The following is a 17,781-nucleotide window of genomic DNA, read 5'->3' as shown; positions in this document are numbered from 1 at the left end:
GTGTGTGGTGTGTGTGTGTGTATGGGGTTTGTGGGGTGTGTGTGTGTGTGCGATGTGTGTGTGTGTAACGATAGAACATGTTTTACTTCTATTTTTAACATAGAAGAAGTGATGTGTGCTTTTATCTTCTACACCAACGAATGCCATCTGCGTCTTGTTACATTTGCCGTTGTACTTTAAGTTCTAAGTGATCATTTTTATCTACACAACCCTTTTTCTCGTGCAAGATGTCACCAAAGTTTTGCAATATTTTATGCACATTACGGGTATTGTGTGTCTTTGTGGTCTATTTATTTCCTTTGTAATATTTTTGTGTGCTTGCATAGATGTGTCTCATTTTTGTTTGCCTGATGTGAAAGAGTACTTATCCAAACTAAGAGCAATAACAGGACATGAGAGAGTGCATTGTCCAAGAGTGGTCTTGGATTGATTTACTTTACTAGAGGGAATATAGTTTGAGAAAATTAGTCGACTCATAAAATCTGATAAATGACTTGGGTGGTTATGATGTGCTAGCAAATTCTTGAATTGCTTGCCAACGACCACTACAAAATGTTGTAGTTTTGTAGCCTGACTTTGGTGTGTGTAGCTATTTTGATTTCATTCCTACTAATAGCGGTCTCTATAATTTTCACCCGTGAATCAGATGGTAGTTTCTGTAGCATCACCTTAATTTTTGGGTACTCGCATGGAAGAGGGTGACTGCTCCTTTTGCTCAGGAATAATTAATCAGTTATATATGTTGTAGTTGATTCTTGACTCATAATTGTGCTTACATGTAGTGTTTGCGCGTGTGTGTGTGGTGTGTGTGTGTATGGGGTTTGTGGGGTGTGTGTGTGTGGTGTGTGTGTGTGTGTGGGGTGTGTGTGTGTGTGGTTTTTGTGTGTGTGTGTGTGTGTGGTGTTTATGTGTCTGTGGGTGTATGGGGTTTGTTGGGTGTGTGTGTGTGTGTGTGTGTGTGTGTGTGCGGTGTGTGTGTGTGGGGTGTGTGTGGTGTGTGTGTGTATGGGGTTTGTGGAGGGTGTGTGTGTGTGGTGTGTGTGTGTGTGGGGTATGTGTGTGTGTGGTGTTTGTGTGGTGTTTATGTGTGTGTGGGTGTATGGGGTTTGTAGGGGTGTGTGTGTGTGTGATGGGGTGTGTGTGTGTGTGGATGGGGTGTGTGTGTGTCTGTGTCACGGTAGAACATGTTTTACTTTCACTTTTAACATAGAAGAAGTGAGGTGTTGCTTTTATCTTCTGCGCCAACGAATACCATCTGCGTCTTGTTACATTTGCCATTGTACTTCAATTTTAAGTCTTCATTTCTATCTACACAACCCTTTTTCTCGTGCAAGATTTCACCTTAGTTTAGCAATATTTTATACACATTATGGTCTCTATAATTTTCACCATTGAATCACATGGTAGTTTATGTAGCATCACCTTAATTTTTGGGTACTCGCATGGAAGAGGGTGACTTGCTCCTTTTGCTCAGGAACAGTTAATCAGTTATATATGTTGTAGTTAATGCTTGACTAATGATTGTGCTTACATGTAGTGTTTGTGTGTGTGTTTGTGAGGTGTGTGTGGTATGTGTGTGTGTGTATGGGGTTTGTGGGGTGTGTGTGGTGTGTGTGTGTGTGTGTGCGGGGTGTGTGTGTGTGTGGGGTATGTGTGTGTGTGGTGTGTGTGTGTGTGTGTCACGGTAGAACATGTTTTACTTCCATTTTTAACATAGAAGAAGTGAGGTGTTGCTTTTATCTTCTACGCCAACGAATGCCATCTGCGTCTTGTTACATTTGCCGTTGTACTTAAATTTCTAAGTTTTCATTTCTATCTACACAATCCTTTTTCTCGTGCAAGATGTCACCTTAGTTTAGCAATATTTTATGCACATTACGGTCTCTATAATTTTCACCCTTTAATCACATGGTAGTTTCTGTAGCATCACCTTAATTTTTAAGTACTTCGCATGGAAGAGGGTGACTGCTCCTTTTGCTCAGAACAGTTAATCAGTTATATATGCTGTCGTTGATGCTTGACTCATGATTGTGCTTACATGTAGTGTTTGTGTGTGTGTGGTGTTTATGTGTGTGTATGGGGTTTGTGGGATGTGTGTGTGTGGGGTGTGTGTGTGTTGTGTGGGTGGGGTATGTGTGTGTGTGGGGTGTGTGTGTGTGTGTGTGGTGTTTATGTGTGCGTGGGTGTATGGGGTTTGTAGGGGTGTGTGTGTGTGGTGTGTGTGTGTGTGCGGTGTGTGTGTGGGTGGGTTATGTGTGTGTGTGGGGTGTGTGTGTGTGTGTGTGTCACGGTAGAACATGTTTTACTTCCATTTTTAACATAGAAGAAGTGAGGTGTTGCTTTTATCTTCTGCGCCAACGAATGCCATCTGCGTCTTGTTACATTTGTCGTTGTACTTCAATTTCTAAGTCTTCATTTCTATCTATACAACCCTTTTTCTCGTGCAAGATGTCACCTTAGTTTAGCAATATTTTATGCACATTACGGTCTCTATAATTTTCACCCTTGAATCACATGATAGTTTCTGTAGCATCACCTTAATTTTTGGGTACTCGCATGGAAGAGGGTGACTGCTCCTTTTGTTCTGGAACAGTTAATCAGTTATATATGTTGTAGTTGATGCTTGAGTCATGATTGTGCTTACATGTAGTGTTTGTGTGTATGTGGTGTTTATGTGTGTGTATGGGGTTTGTCGGATGTGTGGTATGTGTGTGTGTGTGTGTGGTGTGTGTGTCTGTGTGGTGTTTATGTGTGTGTGGGTGTATAGGTTTGTGGGGTGTGTGTGTGTGAGTGTGTGTGCGGTGTGTGTGTGTGGGTGGGGTGTGTGTGTGTGCATGGGGTTTGTGGGGTGTGTGTGTGTGTGAGTGTGTGTGCGGTGTGTGTGTGTGGGTGGGGTGTGTGTGTGCGCATGGGGTTTGTGGGGTGTGTGTGTGTGCATGGGGTTTGTGGGGTGTGTGTGTGTGTGGTGTGTGTGTGTGTGGTGTTTGTGTGTGTCTGTGTGTGTGTGGTGTTTATGTGTGTCTGGGTGTATGGGGTTTGTGGGGGTGTGTGTGTGTGTGCGGTGTGTGTGTGTGGTGGGGAATGTGTGTGTGTGGGGGGTGTGTGCGTGTGTGTCACGGTAGAACATGTTTTACCTCCATTTTTAACATAGAAGAACTGAGGTGTTTCTTTTATGTTCTGTGCCAACGAATGCCATCTGCGTCTTGTTACATTTGCCGTTGTACTTCAATTTCTAAGTCTTCATTTCTATTTACACAACCTATTTTCTTGTGCAAGATGTCACCTTAGTTTAGCAATATTTTATGCACATTACGGTCTCTATAATTTCACCCTTGAATCACATGGTAGTTTCTGTAGCATCACCTTAATTTTTGGGTACTCGTATGGAAGAGGGTGACTGCTCCCTTTGCTCAGGAACAGTTAAACAGTTATATATGTTGTAGTTGATGCTTGAATAATGATTGTGCTTATATGTAGTGTTTGTGTGTGTGTGGTGTTTATGTGTGTGTGTGTGGTGTGCGTGGTGTGTGTGTGTGTATGGGGTTTGTGGGGTGTGTGGGGTGTGTGTGTGTGTGTGGTATGTGTATGTGTGTGTGTGGGGTGTGTGTGTGTGGTGTTTATGTGTGTGTGGGTGTATGGGGTTTGTGGGTGTGTGTGTGTCTGTGTGTGCGGTGTGTGTGTGTGGTGGGGTATGTGTGTGTGGGGTGTGTGTGTGTGTGTGTGTGTGTCACGGTAGAACATGTTTTACTTTCATTTTTAACATAGAAGAAGTGAGGTGTTGCTTTTATCTTTTGCGCCAACGAATGCCACCTGCATTTTGTTACATTTGCCGTTGTACTTCAATTTCTAAGTCCTCATTTCTATCTACACAACTCTTTTTCTCATGCAAGATGTCACCTTAGTTTAGCAATATTTTATGCTCATTACGTTCTCTATAATTTTCACCCTTGAATCACATGGTTGTTTCTGTAGCATCATCTTAATTTTTGAGTACTGGCATGGAAGAGGGTGAATGCTCCTTTTGCTCAGGAACAGTTAATCAGTTATATATGTTGTAGTTGATGACTGAATAATGACTGTACTTACATGTAGTGTTTGTGTGTATGTGGTGTTTATGTGTGTGTGTAGTATGTGCATGTGTGTGTGGTGTTTGTGTGTGTGTGTGTGTGTGTGGTGTGTATGTGTGTGTGGGTGTATGGGGTTTGTGGGGTGTGTGTGTGTGTGTGTGAGAGCGGTGTGTGTGTGTGGGTGGGGTGTGTGTGTGTGTGTATGGGGATTGTGGGGTATGTGTGATGGGTGTGTGTGTATGTGGTGTTTGTGTGTGTGTGTGTGTGTGTGTGTGTGGTGTTTGTGTGTGTGGGGTTTGTGGGGGTGTGTGTGTGTGGTGTGTGTGTGTGTGTGCGGTGTGTGTGTGTGTGTGTCACGGTAGAACATGTTTTACTTCCATTTTTAACATAGAAGAAGTGAGGTGTTGATTTTATTTTCTGCGCCAACGAATGCCAACTGCGTCTTGTCACATTTGCCGTTGTACTTCAATTTCTAAGTATTCATTTCTATCTACACAATCTTTTTTCTCGTGCAAGATGTCACCTTTGTTTACCAATATTTTATGCACCTTACGGTCTCTATAATTTTTACCATTGAATCACATGGTGGTTTCTGTAGCATCACCTTAATTTTTGAGTACTTCGCATGGAAGAGGGTGACTGCTCCTTTTTCTCAGTAACAGTTAATCAGCTATATATGTTGTACTTGATGCTTGACTCATGATTGTGCTTATATGTAGTGTTTGTGTGTGTGTGGTGTTTATGTGTGTGTATGGGGTTTGTGGGATGTGTGTGTGTGTGTGTGGGTGGGTGTATGGGGTTTGTGTGTGTGTGTGTGTGTGTGGTATTTCTTTTATGTTCTGTGCCAACGAATGGCATCTGCGTCTTGTTACATTTGCCGTTGTACTTCAATTTCTAAGTCTTCATTTCTATTTACACAACCCATTTTCTCGTACAAGATGTCACCTTAGTTTAGCAATATTTTATGCACATTACGGTCTCTATAATTTTCACCTTTGAATCACATGGTAGTTTCTATAGCATCACCTTAATTTTTGGGTACTCGTATGGAAGAGGGTGACTGCTCCTTTTGCTCAGGAACAGTTAAACAGTTATATATGTTGTAGTTGATGCTTGAATAATGATTGTGCTTATATGTAGTGTTTGTGTATGTGTGGTGTTTATGTGTGTGTGTGTGGTGTGCGTGGTGTGTGTGTGTGTATGGGGTTTGTGGGGTGTCTGTGGTGTGTGTGTGTGTGTGGTATGTGTATGTGTGTGTCTGAGGTGTGTGTGTGTGGTGTTTATGTGTGTGTGGGTGTAAGAGGTTTGTGGGTGTGTGTGTGTCTGTGTGTGCGGTGTGTGTGTGTGGTGGGGTATGTGTCTGTGGGGTGTGTGTGTGTGTGTGTGTATGTCACGATAGAACATGTTTTACTTCTATTTTTAACATAGAAGAAGTGAGGTGTTGCTTTTATCTTCTGCGCCAACGAATGCCATCTGCATTTTGTTACATTTACCGTTGTACATCAATTTCTAAGTCCTCATTTCTATCTACACAACCCTTTTTCTCGTGCAAGATGTCACCTTAGTTTAGCAATATTTTATGCACATTACGTTCTCTATAATTTTTACCCTTGAATCACATGGTAGTTTCTGTAGCATCATCTTAATTTTTGAGTACTCGCATGGAAGAGGGTGAATGCTCCTTTTGCTCAGAACAGTTAATCATATATGTTGTAGTTGATGACTGAATAATGATTGTGCTTACATGTAGTGTTTGTGTGTATGTGGTGTTTATGTGTGTGTGTGTGTGGTGTTTATGTGTGTGTGGGTCTATGGGGTTTGTGGGGTGCGTGTGTGTGTGTGAGAGAGGTGTGTGTGTGTGGGTGGGGTGTGTGCGTGGGGTGTGTGTGTGTGTATGGGGTTTGTGGGGTATGTGTGTGGGGTGTGTGTGTGTGTATGGGGTTTGTGGGGTAAGTGTGTGGGGTGTGTGTGTGTGTGGTGTTTGTGTGTGTGTGTGTGTGTGTGCGTGTGTGTGGTGTTTATGTGTCTGGGTGTATGGGGTTTGTGGGGGTGTGTGTGTGTGGTGTGTGTGTGTGTGTGCGGTGTGTGTGTGTGTGTGTCACGGTAGAACATGTTTTACTTCCATTTTTAACATAGAAGAAGTGAGGTGTTGATTTTATTTTCTGCGCCAACGAATGTCATCTGCGTCTTGTCACATTTGCCGTTGTACTTCAATTTCTAAGTATTCATTTCTATCTACACAATCTTTTTTCTCGTGCAAGATATCACCTTTGTTTACCAATATTTTATGCACATTACGGTCTCTATAATTTTTACCGTTGAATCATATGGTGGTTTCTGTATCATCACCTTAATTTTTGAGTACTTCGCATGGAAGAGGGTGACTGCTCCTTTTGCTCAGTAACAGTTAATCAGCTATATATGTTGTACTTGATGCTTGACTCATGATTGTGCTTACATGTAGTGTTTGTGTGTGTGTGGTGTTTATGTGTATGTATGGGGTTTGTGGGATGTGTGTGTGTGTGTGTGTGTGGGTGGGTGTATGGGGTTTGTGTGTGTGTGTGTGTGTGTGTGTGTGGGTGGGTGGGGTATGTGTGTGTGTGGGGTGTGCGTGTGTGGTGTGTGTGTGTGTGTGGTGTTTATGTGTGTGGGTGTATGGGGTATGTAGGGGTGTGTGTGTGTGTGGTGTGTGTGTGTGTACGGTGTGTGTGTGGGTGGGGTATGTGTGTGTGTGGGTGGGGTATGTGTGTGTGTGGGGTGTGTGTGTGTGTGTGTCACGGTAGAACATGTTTTACTTCCATTTTTTACATAGAAGAAGTGAGTTGTTGCTTTTATATTCTGCGCCAACGAATGCCATCCGCATCTTGTTACATTTCCCGTTGTACTTCAATTTCTAAGTCTTCTTTTCTATCTACACAACCCTTTTTCTCGTGCAAGATGTCACCTTAGTTTACCAATATTTTATGCACATTACGGTCTCTATAATTTTCATCCTTGAATCACATGGTAGTTTCTGTAGCATCACTTTAATTTTTTGGTACTCGCATGGAAGAGGGTGACTGCTCCTTTTGCTCAGGAACAGTTAATCAGTTATATATATTGTAGTTGATGCTTGACTCATGATTGTGCTTACATGTAGGGTTTGTGTGTATTTGGTGTTTCTGTGTGTGTATGGGGTTTGTGAGATGTGTGTGGTGTGTGTGTGTGTGGGGTGTGTGTGTGTGTGGTGTTTGTGTGTGTGTGTGTCTGTGTGGTGTTTGTGTGTGTGTGTGTCTGTGTGGTGTTTATGTGTGTGTGTGAGTGTGTGTGCGGTGTGTGTGTGTGTGTATGGGGTTTGTTGGGTGTGTGTGTGTGTGGTGTTGTGTGTGGGGTGTGTGTGTGTCTGTGTGTGTATGGAGTTTGTGGGGGTGTGTGTGTGTGTGCGGTGTGTGTGTCTGGTGGGGAATGTGTGTGTGTGGGGGGTCTGTGTGTGTGTATCACGGTAGAACATATTTTACTTACATTTTTAACATAGAAGAACTGTGGTGTTGCTTTTATGTTCTGCACCAACGAATGTCATCTGCGTCTTGTTACATTTGCCGTTGTACTTCAATTTCTAAGTTTTCATTTCTATCTACACAACCCTTTTTCTCGTGAAAGATGTCACCTTAGTTTAGCAATATTTTATGCACATTACGGTCTCTATAATTTTCACCCTTGAATCACATGGTAGTTTCTGTAGCATCACCTTAATTTTTGAGTACTCGCATGGAAGAGGGTTAATGCTCCTTTTGCTCAGGAACAGTTAATCAGTTATATATGTTGTAGTTGATGATTGAAAAATGATTGTGCTTACATGTAGTGTTTGTGTGTGTGGTGTTTATGTGTGTGTGGGGTGTGTGTGTGTGGGGTGTTTGTGTGTGCGTGTTTGTGTGTGGTGTTTATGTGTGTGTGGATATATGGGGTTTGTGGGGTGTGTGTGTGTGTGTGTGAGAGAGAGAGAGAGAGAGCGGTGTGTGTGTGTGGGGGGGGGGTGTGTGTGTTGTGTGTGTGTGTGTGTGTATGGGGTTTGTGGGGTATGTGTGTGTGTGTATGTGGGGTGTGTGTGTGTGTGTGTGTGGTGTTTATGTGTGTGGGTGTATGGGGTTTGTGGGGGTGTGTGTGTGTGGTGTGTGTGTGTGTGCAGTGTGTGTATGTGGGTGGGGTATGTGTGTGTGTGGGGTGTGTGTATGTGTGTGTGTCACGGTAGAACATGTTTTACTTCCATTTTTAACATAGAAGAAGTGGGGTGTTGCTTTTATCTTCTGCGTCCACGAATGTCATCTGATGCTTGTTACATTTGTCGTTGTATTTCAATTTATAAGTCATCATTTATATCTACACAACCCTTTTTTCTCGTGCAAGATGTCACCTTAGTTTAGCAATATTTTATGCACATTACGGTCTCTATAATTTTCACCTTTGAATCACATGGTAGTTTCTGTAGCATCACCTTAATTTTTGGGTACTCGCATGGAAGAGGGTGATTGCTCCTTTTGCTCAAGAACAGTTAATCAGTTATATATGTTGGAGTTGATCCTTGACTCATGATTGTGTTTACATGTAGTGTTTGTGTGTGTGTGTGTGTGGTGTCTGTGTGTGTGTGGTGTGTGTGTGTGTGTGTGGTGTGTGTGGTGTGTGTGTGTGTATGTGTGTGCGCGGTGTGTGTGTGTGGTGTGTGTGTGTGTGCGGTGTGTGTGGGTGGGTGGGGTATCGGTGTGTGTGTGTGTGTCACGGTAGAACATGTTTTACTTACATTTTTAACATTGAAGAAGTGAGGTGTTGCTTTTATCTTCTGCGCCAACGAATGCCTTCTGCGTCTTGTTACATTTGTCGTTGTATTTCAATTTCTAAGTCTTCATTTCTATCTACACAACCCTTTTTCTCGTGCAAGATGTCAACTTAGTTTAGCAATATTTTATGCACATTACGTTATCTGTCTGTGGTGTTTGTCTGTTTCTGTGTGTGTGTGGTGTTTATGTGTGTGTGGGTGTATGGGGTTTGTGGGGGTGTGTGTGTGTTTTGTATTGTGTGTGTGTGCGGTGTGTGTGTGTGGTGGGGAATGTGTGTGTGGGGTGGGGGGGGGGTGTGTGTGTCACGTTAGAACATGTTTTACTTTCATTTTTAACATAGAAGAATTGAGGTGTTGCTTTTATGTTCTGTGCCAACGAATGTCTTATGCGTCTTGTTATATTTGCCGTTGTACTTCAATTTCTAAGTCTTCATTTCTATCTACACAACCCTTTTTCTCGTGCAAGATGTCACCTTACTTTAGCAATATTTTATGTACATTACGGTCTCTATAATTTTCACCCTTGAATCACATGATAGTTTCTGTAGCATCACCTTAATTTTTGGGTACTCGTATGGAAGAGGGTGACTACTCCTTTTGCTCAGGAACAGTTAATCAGTAATATATGTTGTAGTTGATGCTTGAATAATGATTGTGTTTACATGTAGTGTTTGTGTTGTGGTGTTTATGTGTGTGTCTGGTGTGTGTGGTGTGTGTGTGTATGTGGGGTTTGTGGGGTGTGTGTGGTGTGTGTGTGTGTGTGTGGTATGTGTGTCTGTGTGGTGTGTGTGTCTGTGTGTGTGTGGTGGTGTGTGTGTGTGTGGTATGTGTGTGTGTGTGTGGTGTGTGTGTCTGTGTGTGGTGTGTGTCTGTGTGTGTGTGGTGTTTATGTGTGTGTGGGTGTATGGGGTTTGTGGGTGTGTGCGTGTCTGTGTGTGCAGTGTGTGTGTGTGGTGGGGTATGTGTGTGTGGGGTGTGTGTGTGTATGTCACGGTAGAACATGTTTTATTTCCATTTTTAACATAGAAGAAGTGAGGTATTGCTTTTATCTTCTGCGCCAACGAATGCCATCTGCATTTTGTTACATTTACCGTTGTACTTCAATTTTTAAGTCCTCATTTCTATCTACACAACCCTTTTTCTCGTGCAAGATGTCACCTTAGTTTAGCAATATTTTATGCACATTACGGTCTCTATAATTTTCACCCTTGAATCACATGTTAGTTTCTGTAGCATCATCTTAATTTTTGAGTACTCGCATGGAAGAGGGTGAATGCTCCTTTTGCTCAGGAACAGTTAATCAGTTATATATGTTGTAGTTGATGACGGAATAATGATTGTGCTTACATGTAGTGTTTGAGTGTGTGTGTGGTGTGTGTGTGTGTGTGTGGTGTTTATGTGTGTGTGGGTGTATGGGGTTTGTGGGGTATGTGTGTTTGTGTGTGTGTGAGAGCGGTGTGTCTGTGTGGGTGGGGTGTGAGGGTGGGGTGTGTGTGTGTATGGGGTTTGTGGGGTATGTGTGTGTGGTGTGTGTGTGTGTGGTGTTTGTGTGTGTGTGTGTGTGTGTGGTGTTTATGTGTGTGGGTGTATGGGGTTTGTGGGGGTGTGTATGTGTGGTGTGTGTGTGTGTGTGCGGTGTGTGTGTGTGTGTGTGTCACGGTAGAACATGTTTTACTTCCATTTTTGACATAAAAGAAGTGAGGTGTTGATTTTATTTTCTGCGCCAACGAATGCCATCTGCGTCTTGTTACATTTGCCGTTGTACTTCAATTTCTAATTCTTCATTTCTATCTACACAATCCTTTTTCTCGTGCAAAATGTCACCTTGGATTAGCAATATTTTATGCACATTATGGTCTCTATAATTTTTACCATTGAATCACATGGTGGTTTCTGTAGCATCACCTTAATTTTTGAGTACTTCGCATGGAAGAGGGTGACTGCTCCTTTTGCTCAGTAACAGTTAATCAGCTATATATGTTGTACTGGATTCTTGACTCATGATTGTGCTTACATGTAGTGTTTGTGTGTGGTCTGTGTGTGTGTGGGGTGTGTGTGGTGTGTGGGGTTTGTGGGGTGTGTGTGGTGTGTGTATGTGTGCGGTGTGTGTGTGTGTGTGTTTGTGTGTGTGGTGTTTATGTGTGGGGGTGTATGGGGTTTGTGGTTGTGTGTGTGTGTGTGTGTGTGCGGTGTGTGTGTGTGTGGGGTGTGTGTGTGTCTGTGTCACGGTAGTACATGTTTTTACTTCAATTTTTAACGTAGAAGAAGTGAGGTGTTGCTTTTATCTTCTGCGCCAACGAATGCCATCTGCATTTTGTTACATTTGCCGTTGTACTTCAATTTCTAAGTTCTCATTTCTATCTACACAACCCTTTTTCTCGTGCAAAATATCACCTTAGTTTAGCAATATTTTATGCACATTACGGTCTCTATAATTTTCACCCTTGAATCATATGGTAGTTTCTGTAGCATCACCTTAATTTTTGGGTACTCGCATGGAAGAGGGTGACTGCTCCTTTTGCTCAAGAACAGTTAATCAGTTATATATGTTGTAGTTGATGCTTGACTTATGATTGTGCTTACATGTAGTGTTTGTGTGTGTGTGTGTGTGTGTGTGTGGTGTGTGTGTGTGTGGTGTTCGTGTGTGTGTGTGTGTGTGGTGTTTATATGTGTGTAGGTGTATAGGGTTCGTGGGGTGTGTGTGTGTGTATGTGTGTGCGCGGTGTGTGTGTGTGGGGTGTGTGTGTGTGTGTTTGTGTGTGCGGTGTGTGTGGGTGGGTGGGGTATCGGTGTGTGTGGGGTGTGTGTGTGTGTGTGTCACGGTAGAACATGTTTTACTTTCATTTTTAACATTGAAGAAGTGAGGTGTTGCTTTTATCTTCTGCGCCAACGAATGCCATCTGCGTCTTGTTACATTTGCCGTTGTATTTCAATTTCTAAATCTTCATTTCTATCTACAGAACCCTTTTTCTCGTGCAAGATGTCAACTTAGTTTAGCAATATTTTATGCACATTACGTTGTCTGTCTTTGTGGTCTATTTATTTCCTTTGTAATATTTTTGTGTGCTTGCATAGATGTGTTTCATTTTTGTTTGCCTGATGTGAAAGAGTATTTATCCAAACTAAGAGCAATAATAGGAGACGAGAGAGTGCATTGTCCAAGAGTGGTCTTCGATTGATTTAGTTTACTAGAGGGGATATAGTTTGAGAAAATTAGTGGAGGACTCATAAAATCTGATAAATGCCTTGGGTGGTTATGATGTGCTAACAAATTCTTGAATTGATTGCCAACGACCACTACAAAATATTTTAGTTTTGAACCCTGACTTTGGTGTGTGTAGACATTTCTATTTCCTTCCTGCTAATAGCGGTCTCTATAATTTTCACTCTTGAATCACATGGAAGTTTCTGTAGCATCACCTTAATTTTTGGGTACTCGCATGGAAGAGGTTTGTTCAGGAACAATTAATCAGTTTTATATGTTGTAGCTGATGCTTGACTTATGATTGTGCTTACATGTGGTGTTTATGTGTGTGTGTGTGTGGTGTTTATGTGTGTGTTTTTCCCATTTTTTTCCTTTTATTTATTATTTTTTTAATAATTAAAATAATTAAATAAAAATTTTCACACCTCAAAAATTAATTATTTCAACAAAAATGAATTAATCATGTCATTTTGAGGTGACGTGCAAATTTTCATGCAGTGGTCGGCCAAGGCGCGCGCGCGCGCGCATCGGCACGGGCTACCTGGGTGTATAGGGTTTGTGGGGGGTGTGTGTGTGTGGTGTGTGTGTGTGTGTTCGGTGTGTGTGTGTGTGTTCGGTGTGTGTGTGTGTGTGGGGTATGTGTGTGTGTGGGGTGTGTGTGTGTGTGTGTCACGGTAGAACATGTTTTACTTTCATTTTTAACATAGAAGAAGTGAGGTGTTGCTTTTATCTTCTGCGCCAACGAATGCCGTCTGCGTCTTGTTACATTTGCCGTTGTACTTCAATTTCTAAGTCTTCATTTCTATCTACACAATCCTTTTTCTCGTGCAAGATGTCACCTTAGTTTAGCAATATATTATGCACATTACGGGTATTGTGTGTCCTTGTGATCTATTTATTTCCTTTGTAATATTTTTGTTTGCTTGCATAGATGTGTCTCATTTTTTTTTGCCTAATGTGAAAGAGTATTTATCGTAACTATGAGCAATAACAGGACACGAGAGAGTGCATTGTCCAAGAGTGGTCTTGGATTGATTTAGTTTACTAGAGGGGATATAGTTTGAGAAAATTAGTGGAGGACTCATAAAATCTGATAAATGCCTTGGGTTGTTATGATGTGCTAACTAATTCTTGAATTGGTTGCCAACGACCACTACAAAATGTTGTAGTTTTGAACCCTGACTTTGGTATGTGTAGCCATTTTGATTTCCTTCCTGCTAATAGCAGTATCTATAATTTTCACCCTTGAATAACATAGTAGTTTCTGTATCATCACCTTAATTTTTGGGTACTCGCATGGAAGAGGGTGACTGGTCCTTTTGCTCAGGAACAATTAATCTAGTTATATATGTTGTAGCTGATGCTTGATTCATGATTGTGCTTACATTTGGTGTTTGTGTGTGTGGGGGGGGGTATGGGGTTTGTGGGGTGTGTGTGTGTGTGGTGTGTGTGTGTCACTGTAGAACATGTTTTACTTCCATTTTTAACATAGAAGAAGTGAGGTGTTGCTTTTATCTTCTGCGCCAACAAATGCCATCTGCGTCTTGTTACATTTGCCGTTGTACTTCAATTTCTAAGTCTTCATTTCTATCTACACAACCCTTTTTCTCGATCAAGATGTCACTTTAGTTTCGCAATATTTTATGCATATTACGGGTGTTGTGTGTCTTTGTGATCTATTTATTTTCTTTGTAATATTTTTGTGTGCTTGCATAGATGTGTCTCATTTTTGTTTGCCTGATATGAAAGAGTATTTATCGAAACTAAGAGCAATAACAGGACACGAGAGAGTGCATTATCCAAGAGTGGTCTTGGATTTATTTACTTTATTAGAGGGGATATAGTTTGAAAAAATTAGTGGATGACTCATAAAATCTGATAAATGCCTTGGCTGGTTATGATGTGCTAACAAATTCTTGAATTGGTTGTCAACGACCACTACAAAATATTGTAGTTTTGAACCCTGACTTTGGTGTGTGTAGCCATTTTGATTTCCTTCCTGCTAATAGCGGTCTCTATAATTTTCACCCTTGAATCACATGGTAGTTTCTGTAGCATCACCTTAATTTTTGAGTACTCGCATGGAAGAGGGTGACTGGTCCATTTGCTCAGAAACAATTAATCAGTTATATATATTGTAGCTGATACTTGACTCATGATTGTGCTTACATGTGGTGTTTGTGTGTGTGTGTATGTGTGTGTGGTGTTTATGTGTGTGTGGGTATATGGGGTTTGTGGGGGGTGTGTGTGTGGTGTTTGTGTGTGTGTATGTGTGTGTGTGAGTATATGGGGGTTTGTGGGGGATGTGTGTGTGTGGTGTGTGTGTATGTGTGCGGTGTGTGTGTGTATGTTTCACGATAGAACATGTTTTACTTCCATTTTTAACATAGAATAAGTGAGGTGTTGCTTTTATCTTCTGCACCAACGAATGTCATATGCGTCTTGTTACATTTGCCGTTGTACTTCAATTTCTAAGTTTTCATTTCTATCTACACAATCCTTTTTCTCGTGCAAGATGTCACCTTAGTTTCGCAATATTTTATGCACATTACGGGTATTGTGTGTCTTTGTGGTCTATTTATTTCCTTTGTAACATTTTTGTGTGTTTGCATAGATGTGTCTCATTTTTGTTTGCCTAATATGAAAGAGTATTTATCGAAACTAAGAGCAATAATAGGACACGAGAGAGTGCATTGTCCAAGAGTGTATGAGTAGTTGGATTAACTTGAATGTATTTTTTCATTTCTTTTTTGTTTTTCTTTTTAAGGAATTGAAGGTACTTTTTTGAATCAGGTAAATTGTAGGTATAAATTGAGGGAATTGAAGCGTAGTCAAAGAAAGAGGAAGAGTAGGAAGGAGAAGAGGAGGAGGAGGAGTTACTATCATTCAGATGATGATTCTTCTGACGATTCTGCTTATCTGCGGCATAAAAGGAAGAGCAGGAAGGCTTTTTCAGACTCTGATTCCGATGTCAGTGCTTCAGATAATTTGCAAATGGGTGGGGCAAGAAGCGGTCTAAGAAGAACAGCAGGAAACATCACCATGAAGAGGACTAGCTTGTACAATGGGTGATATGTCATGTGCTTTTAAGGTTCCTCCAAACTACTGCTAAGTGTGCCCTATTCAATCTTTAAACTGGTGGTTGATGAGCTTGTTGATGAAACCCACTTTAGCTTAATGGACAATGCATTAGTTTGGTACATTCGCTGTTTTTCAATTTGATGTATGTATCATTACTTGTTGGTTGTTATTCGATGCTTTGGAGGAAGCCTGTCTGTGGACATCAAGAAGAGCTTAACTATTGCTGCTCTTTGAACCCAGTGCTATTATGGAGCAAAGAAGGTTGCAGCATTTCCTAGTGTGTTTTATATATGTAATTGTATTAGGACAATGATTTAGTGATTAATATTATCTAGTTTCTAGATCAACCTCTTTGAAAATCATGATATGGTGTAACAGGTTTCTGTTAAGATCTTGATGTCAAGGAATATGTTTTTATATGTTCTAATCAGCTACAGCATTTCTTTTTCAGTTTTATCGACCACAAACTTGAGAAGTTTTGTTGAATGATGCCCTCTCCTTGTTCCGATTTTTCCATTTCCTTGTCTGTGCAACTTTTTTTGTGTGAGTGTGTGTGTGTGTGTGGTGTGTGTGTGTCACGGTAGAACATGTTTTACTTCCATTTTGAACATAGAAGAAGTGAGGTGTTGCTTTGATCTTCTGTGTCAACGAATGTCATCTGCGTCTTGTTATATTTATCGTTGTACTACAATTTTTAAGTTTTCATTTCTATCTACACAATCCATTTTCTCGTGCAGGATGTCACCTTAGTTTTGCCACATTTTAAGCTTATTTAAGTGTGTGAATGTGTGTGTGTGTGCATGTGCGGTGTGTGTGTGTGTGTCACGGTAGAACATATTTTACTTCCATTTTGAACATAGAAGAAGTGAGGTGTTGCTTTTATCTTCTGCGCCAACGAATGTCATCTGTGTCTTGTTACATTTGCCGTTGTACTTCAATTTCTAATGCTTCATTTCTATCTATACAACCCTTTTTCTCGTGCAGGATGTCACCTTAATTTTGCCATATTTTATGCTTATTTACGGGTGTGTATATGCGTGTGAGTGTGTGTGCATGTGTGGTGTGTGTGTGGGGTGTGTATGTGTGTGTGTGTTTGTGTCACGGTAGAACATATTTAACTTCCATTTTGAACATAGAAGAAGTGAGGTGTTTCTTTTATCTTGTGCGCCAACAATTTATGCTTATATACGGGTGTGTATATGTGTGTGTGGATGTGTGTGGGTATGTGTGTGTGTGTGTGTCACGGTAAAACATGTTTTATTTCCATTTTGAACATAGAAGAAGTGAGATGTTCCTTTTATCTTCTGCGCCAACAAATGCCATCTGCGTTTTGTTACATTTTTCGTTGTACTTCAATTTCTAAATCTTTATTTCTATCTACACAACCCTATTTCTCGTGCAGGATGTCACCTTAGTTTCACAATATTTTATGCTCATTACGGGTATTGTGTCTTTGTGGTCTATTTATTTTCTTTGCAATATTTTTGTGTGCTTGTATAGATGTGTCTCATTTTTGTTTGCCTAATATGAAACCCGTATTTATCGAAACTAAGAGCAATAACAGGACACGAGAGAGTGCATTGTCCAAGAGTGGTCTTGGATTGATTTACTTTTCTAGAGGGGATATAGTTAGAGAAAATTAGTGGAGAACTGATAAAATTTGATAAATGCCTTGGGTGGTTATGATGTGTTAACAAATTCTTGAATTGGTTGTCAACGACCACTATAAAATGTTGTAGTTTTGAACCCTGACTTTGGTGTGTGTAGCCATTTTGATTTCCTTCCTGCTAATAGCGGTCTCTATAATTTTCACCCTTGAATCACATTGTAGTTTCTGTAGCATCACCTTAATTTTTAGGTATTCGCATAGGAGAAGGTGAATGGTACTTTTGCTCAGGAACAATCTCAATTATATATGTTGTAGCTGATGTTTGACTAATGCTTGTGCTTACATGTGGTGTTTGTGTGTGTGTGTGTGGCTTGTGTGTGTGGTGTGTTGTGTGGGGTGGGGTGTGTGTGTGTGTGCGTGATGTGTGTGTGTGGGGTGTGTGTGGGTGTGGGTGGGGTGTGGTGTGTGTGTGTGCGCGATGTGTGTGTGTGGGGTGTGTGTGGGTGTGGGTGTGGTGTGTGTGTCACGGTAAAACATGTTTTACTTCCATTTTGAACATAGAAGAATTGAGGTGTTGCTTTTATCTTCTGCGCCAATAAATGCCATCTGCGACTTGTTACATTTGTTATTGTACTTCAATTTTTAAGTCTTTATTTCTATCTACACAACTATTTTTCTCGTGCAGGATGTCACCTTAGTTTCGCCACATTTTATGCTTATTTACGTGTGTGAATGTGTGTGTGTGAGTCTGCATGTGCGGTGTGTGTGGGGGGGGAGGGTGTATCACGGTAGAATATGTTTTACTTCTATTTTGAACATAGAATAAGTGAGGTGTTGCTTTTATCTTCTGCGTCAATAAATGTCATTTGCGTCTTGTTACATTTGTTGTTGTACTTCAATTTATAAGTCTTCGTTTCTATCTATCCAACATTTTTTCTCTTGCAGGATGTCACCTTAGTTTCGCCACATTTTATGCTTATTTACGGGTGTGCGTGTGTGTGTGTGTGTG

This window comes from Sesamum indicum, linkage group LG3, assembly GCF_000512975.1.
Source record: "Sesamum indicum cultivar Zhongzhi No. 13 linkage group LG3, S_indicum_v1.0, whole genome shotgun sequence".
Taxonomy (NCBI): Eukaryota; Viridiplantae; Streptophyta; class Magnoliopsida; order Lamiales; family Pedaliaceae; genus Sesamum; species Sesamum indicum.
Note: the sequence above shows the minus strand (reverse complement) of the source record.